The sequence below is a fragment of the Dermacentor andersoni genome, unplaced genomic scaffold, assembly GCF_023375885.2.
Source record: "Dermacentor andersoni unplaced genomic scaffold, qqDerAnde1_hic_scaffold ctg00000041.1, whole genome shotgun sequence".
In the NCBI taxonomy this organism is placed as follows: Eukaryota; Metazoa; Arthropoda; class Arachnida; order Ixodida; family Ixodidae; genus Dermacentor; species Dermacentor andersoni.
Genome location: NW_027314754.1, coordinates 3,647,949 through 3,654,159, shown reverse-complemented (window position 1 = coordinate 3,654,159; position 6,211 = coordinate 3,647,949). Strand labels below are relative to the sequence as shown.

The 6,211-nt window shown below is 42.2% G+C and overlaps 1 non-coding gene across 1 annotated transcript; it reads right to left on the bottom strand.

The window, feature by feature from the left end:
* Positions 1-5,403: 5,403 nt before the first annotated feature.
* LOC126518388 (U2 spliceosomal RNA) lies at positions 5,404-5,587 on the bottom strand. The gene has a single exon (XR_007596367.1). It is a non-coding gene; the product is annotated as a U2 spliceosomal RNA (small nuclear RNA).
* Between the last annotated feature and the right edge of the window lie 624 nt (positions 5,588-6,211).

The following is a 6,211-nucleotide window of genomic DNA, read 5'->3' as shown; positions in this document are numbered from 1 at the left end:
AGAGGTGACCCAGCTCACACACGAAAACAAAGCTTGTCACTAGCCACACGTTTGTTTAAATTTCCCGGGTGGCACGTTCCCGCTCAGACGCATGTTAACCTTGCGTCGTGGAAGATGAGAGCGAGGCGAAGTCTATGAGATAAATCATGCTGTGCCAGATGAAATTGTCAATGTTTAAGTGTTTGGACTGCCGGCAATATTTTCATACATAATGATGCAAATGACCAATGTGACAGTCGTTTCACAGTCACCGATATCTTTGTGTGGTGAACAAACAGCGCCAAAGTAGGTGATTTTGTTTGTTTCTGCCGGTTTTTTGCGAGTACAGGCTGCTTTAAGTAAAAACTGCATTTCTATTTAGTCAACTCATGCTGCAAACGTATTGCCTGTATGACCTAATAAACGTTGATGCCAAATTGCTCATGCGGCAAGCGGCTACTGACATATCAGTATTTTCTGGGTATAGCTGGTGCTGCAATACGCGTTTCGTGCCTATCACATTCCTTCGTTTTCCATTCGTCTGTAGAACGTCAATTTTTGGGATACATCGAGACCCAGCTTTATATGGCAGTGATGCTGTCACTGTCGACAAAAATACCACGTATTGTGAGATAGGAATGCAAAGAAGAAATATGGCGATGCATATTTAGGTGTCAATAATTAAGAAACATGACAAAAACACTCCGACGAGTGCGCTAGTACCATTAATAGTAATAAATGCCCATTACAGTCACACAGTTTAAAAGCAGGTGACCTATTGTGCACCGAAAAAGAGGGCTCGTCCATCCACGCATGTCTTTTAAAAACTTGTTATTCCAGGTAACCCAAAAGCATTTCTAGTATTCGGCATTTCACGCGTAAGCTTATTACGAAAGTTTTACTGTATTTAGGTAATTTTAGAACTTTGGCGGATACCATGTACTGATAAGGCCCAGGAAGTTGGAGTTTCATTTGCTGTGTTCCTAAGTTTAGAATAAATATATCTAGACCTTTGAAGAGCATGCAGTATGTAAATAAAGTGAATCGTTCGGCAAAAATAAAAATTGTGTCCTTCGTGTTGTTGCATTATTTTTTTTTTTTTTTTGTTCCAAGTACACCTATAGCGCAGCGATTCAAACTGTACCGCGGTGCTCACAGTTTGTCTGAAAATGCGGAAAGCAGTGTTCGTACAATAATAAAACAAGACATGAACGCATAAGTAATTCAAACTATTTGCCTTCTACATAGCATCGGCTTGACGGAGCAGCTGGAGAGAGCATTATATTTATTGTTGAAGTTAACGCGGGGCATGCGATTAGGCCGTAAACCAAAGCAGTTTCGTTAAGTACTGCGCCTGAAACCAGGGAGATAGCACCAGACGCAGTAGTGTATCTTTCGTACACTAATTTTAAGCCGTAAAGCTTTTCTGCAAGCATATAAAGGGGGCTGTGCGTGGCATTGGAGGATAAGTGCTGTGTTTTACGCGCTTCCGGCTATTTACATACGCAGAGGTCGTTGATCTGGACTAAGAGAACTTATTAAGTAATTCAAAGACGACTAGTCACGTAAGCAGTGCTTTAGCATGGAAAAAAAATGGGAGGGGCGTGCTATCAGAGCCTTTCTCGGCATTGTACTACTTATACCCAAAGTGAGCTCAGAGGGCAGGTCGCTTTTCAAGTCGGTTTTAAAGAGAAACTTTCTTTACCAAGCATCCCGTGGTTTTGCCTGGGTGGGTGGTTCGGTCGGTCGGTCAGTTTCTCACTGAGTAGATGCAACCTTGTTTTTTTTTTTTAAAGAAAGAAGAAAAAAAAAACGCGTCCGGCAGTAGGATTTGAAGCACGGCCTGCCAGCGCACCACCCCAACGTGTTGGGGTGTTGCGCTTTCACATCCCATCGGATAAAAATTTTCAGAAAAAAAAAGAAAGAAAACAAAGTGCTAGAAAATATTAAGGCGACTTGAACTGCATTCAAATATCAGGCAAGCACGTGCAAGCGTCCTTCTACACTTTGTATGATAATGCACGACCGCATGTCCTCCGACCAAAGGTCAGTTCACGAACTGCTTAGTTATTTTATTCTATGCATTGCTTCCTTTATCACCTAAATGAATCATCCTTTACGATGTGCAGTGTAATGACAGAAACTTTCTAATGTGGTGAATACAAGAATGTGAAACTTCTTTGATGATATTAGTGAAAAAGGCGCTACATTGTTCATGATCGACTCGAAAAAAATACTTGATGTTCGGTTGGATACGTTTCTGGCGCTATTAAAATTGTATTTGGTTCGGTTGCCTTCTGGAACACTTCACTTCATATTCGATTGCACGTCACAATGTTCTATTCGCCCATGGCCGATCTATTGCAACCGGTGTTACGGATTTAAGTTGCTGTCGCTGAATTTCCCTGGCCCGTCCGCCATGCTAGAGAGGAGAAAGGCACCATCACGGAGTCTCTTGCTTTTTATTTTTAAATAATGCGCCAGTGGGAAATAAAAGCAGTCCGGATCCGCCATCCCTTTCTTCAGGTCCCGGGCAGTCAAGTACGAGGGACGCCCCGAAAGCAAGTTTTGTCTTTCTTTTTTTTTTTTTTGGAAGAGCAGATGGTACACCAGGTGCAACAAACAACCGCCATTAGAATTCATGCCCGTTGTTTGTTCAACGACGTAAGGAGCGTCAGCGAAGAAGGAATGACGCGCATGCGCATGGCGCTGAAGTAGAGACAGTAGCAGCAGACCGGTGTGCTCGAGGTTATTCGAGTACAAATGACGATGACAAACAGACGTGTGCTGACAACACGGTCGTCAGTGGAAGTGCGTGCTGTTTTATCCGGTATCAATGGGCACGTGGGACTAGTGTGTCCGTCATCCATTAAAGCCTACACACCGTGCATGATGAAGAGGTTATTTCTCAGGCCTCGCATTGGAGGTCACCGAGTTTTACCACAGTGGTTTCTTCAAACTAATTGCAAGCTACGACAAGTGTCTCAGTGTCGCTGGCGAGTATGTGGAAAAATAGTGCAAGGTGTATGTACTGTGGAGTGTATGTATCTGTAGTATGTAAGTATTGTGTAGTGTATTCATGATGCAATAGTGTGTTCTTTTTTGGCGAGAAAGATCCCTTGTGAAAATAAAGGAGGAAACTTACTTTCGCAACGTCCCTCGTAAAATAGCTGCCACAGTGCAAAAACATGACTAGGCAATGTTTTATGCTGCTATGAATATATAACCGTTTCTTTTACGTGAATGAAACTAAACATCGCAGAAGAGATGGTAATGAGCGGCTCTGTGGCTTACTGTGCCGTGTTGTACGAAATAATTGCCGATAACTGTGATAACGGCAATTACACTTAGGAGAGCAGATAGTTGGGCTAGTTAGTTGAAACGCACACTGAAAAAGTTTGTGCCGAGATACGAGGACAGTGAAGAAAAGACGAGGACGAGCGCTCGTCCTCGTCTTTTCTCGGCTGTTCTCGTGTCTCCGCACAAACTTTTTCAGTAGGATAACGGTAAGTTTGTGCAATTGGCTTACGTTGGAAAGTGCTTAAGTTAGTGATGCTTAATTATTAAAAGTTCAATTGTCTTACAACGACGATGATGCCGTGACAAAGCAAATACAACGACATTACGACGCCAATAGCGGCATCATGACCTTGAGAGCGGCAAGGCATTTATTACTACGACACTCGGTCGACTAACAACGCACAAGAAGATCACTGTTTTTTGGATGTTAGTGAGAGGTTTCTGAAACAGCCTTCTGACAAGTATTTCTTTTTCTGAGAGGAACGTTGAAAACTACAGCGGTGCTGAGGCAGCTGACCACCATTCCGCACATGGCCACAATACGTTGTGTTCGGCTATTATTTTTCAATCAGTTAATAATATTCCAATTGCACCATTAGCTTAGAAAGCTTGGCTTCTCTTCTTTAGTTTTACCTACTGTTTTCAATGTCAACAATTTACACTTTTTCGTTTAAGATTCAGGCACCGCTTATGAACAGCGAAACACCAGCAGCATAGCTCTAAAGTTTGGTATTCCATGCCATAACCCCTTTGAGCAATTAAAAGTATGAGACATTAGGAGCAGCTTCTATTTGAAGAAGGGTGTAGAATTGGGCTTGTTGGTAAAACATGATTTATAAAGATGAGTAACAGCGCAAGGACAGCAGAAGCGACAGAAGAGAGAACAGAGCGCTATAAAGCACTCTGTATATAGCACATTATAAAGTGCTAGGTACACGCGGAAAATCAGCGTAAGCAACGAAAGTATAATTCATTACCTGAGCTGAGTGAATTTATTCACATGTGATATATTTACAAGTATACCACGTTTCATAGACACAAGAGGAAACCGAAATCTTTCCCAAGAAGCAAGTATACGTACATCCAATCCGGCCATCTTTTTCAAGTGTAAATCATCAATTATATAGTTTACATATTGACATCAGTTATTATCAGGGCCCACGGGCATTAAAGAGAAGAGTGGGTACAGTTCGTGAAAGTAAAAACAACCGAATAAAAAAAAACAGATGAACATCAAAGTAAATTAGTACCATAGTTTAACAGTTCATTCGAACGTTCCTGCTAATACAATGTTTTCTACTGCATCGTGAAAACGTACAGTTTGACTAATGGGTACAATATAGGCGGTAAGTTAAAGTACCACTGTTATGAAGTCCGGAGCATGAACGACTAAAAAGAAGATAACACAATTAATGCACAAATGCTTAACTTATAAGCAGAATGAAAGCGTGGTGAAATATAGCAGGGAGGAGGATTGAGGTCATTGCGTATTGGTCGATGGCAAAACAACTCATTAAACATGATTAAGCGCGCAATTTTTTGCCAGAATGCTGTGTATAGAGATGTTGAGAGGCCCCTTAATTACGGTTGTAGTTGCTGTAGCTAAACACCTTGAGAGAGTAGGAAACACAGGTATTCTGAGTAAGTTCTACAGATTTATTTACAATAACTTGACTAGGATCTCATATTGACGCCACATGCTCAGGTTTATAACGCAAGAGGGTCCAACTAATTTGCCGTAGCTCGAAATAATTGCTTTTTAAAACGAAGCTTTATATGCCTAGCCAATACATCCATCCGTCCGTCTGTCGCCTGTACGCCAAAAACTCCTCCGGCGCAACCCCATGCTTGAGTAGTCACCCGCGTCCGGTGGCTGATGACGCGGCGTGGCCTATAGGCCAATCGCGTGAGGCGAAACTGAACGCAAACTGAAAGTGCGTTTCGAACAACCATCTCCGACTGCAGCACTGTTCGGCAGCAGCAACCGTACCTTGTTTTCACTTTTAGCATCGTTTAACCCAGTATTCCTCCACTACTGACATTTTTTTAAAGTTGAGTGACTTTGTTACACCGGAACTGTTTATGGCCAGGGTTCCATACATTTCTGTTTCTGCGTGTGCACAAGAATCGTGTGACGATCGAGGAGGTATAGTGCATCACCGGGCCGACCAGCAGCGGAGGTGAAACGGGCTTCAAGCACTCCCTCAACGTGCAAAAATAAGTTTAACACCTTGGGTCCAAATATAGAGCACGTATAAGATATTAAGCTCACAAAAACAGATACGACACTTTGAATCGCGTCGGCCATGTCTACGTTCCAAGAGCTTGTGTATCTACTTTCCTTCTGGTCTCCCGTGGTGCCGGTTCCGTCGTCCACGTGAATGTATATAAAGATAACGGTAAATTAGTTCATACCGTTGTACAAAATTCTGTGTCACTTCTGTGTCGTGTGCTAAACAGCTTCTCTGGTCATCCACCTTCACAGAGTGGAATGGCTCATCATTTTTATTTCTAAGCTGCGTAGCATCAAGCTTACCGAGCGTTTTTGGATTCCAATCCATTAAGTTGGTCCTAAAGCTACGGTTTAATATGCTGTAGACTATGTAGTCTGTACCAGTCTGGTTCCTTTGCGTATTTTCCTTATTTCAGGAGATGCTATGCAACGATTTTTCGGACTTGAGACGGTTCGTATATACTTAACCAGCGTTCTAGCAGAAATGCCTCTTGGCTATCCTGGAGCACTTCAATAAGAGATTGACTGATTGATTTATGAGTTTATTATATTATTATGGTCATCACTTGCTTCTTTGTGCATAGCAGTCTACTTTCGTGTGTTGCTCATACTCTTGAGGCCCCTCCTTCTAGAATAAAAAGTTGAAATCAGAACGTGTTGCACAGATTTGCAGTACATATTTTTGTTAAATGATCTTCG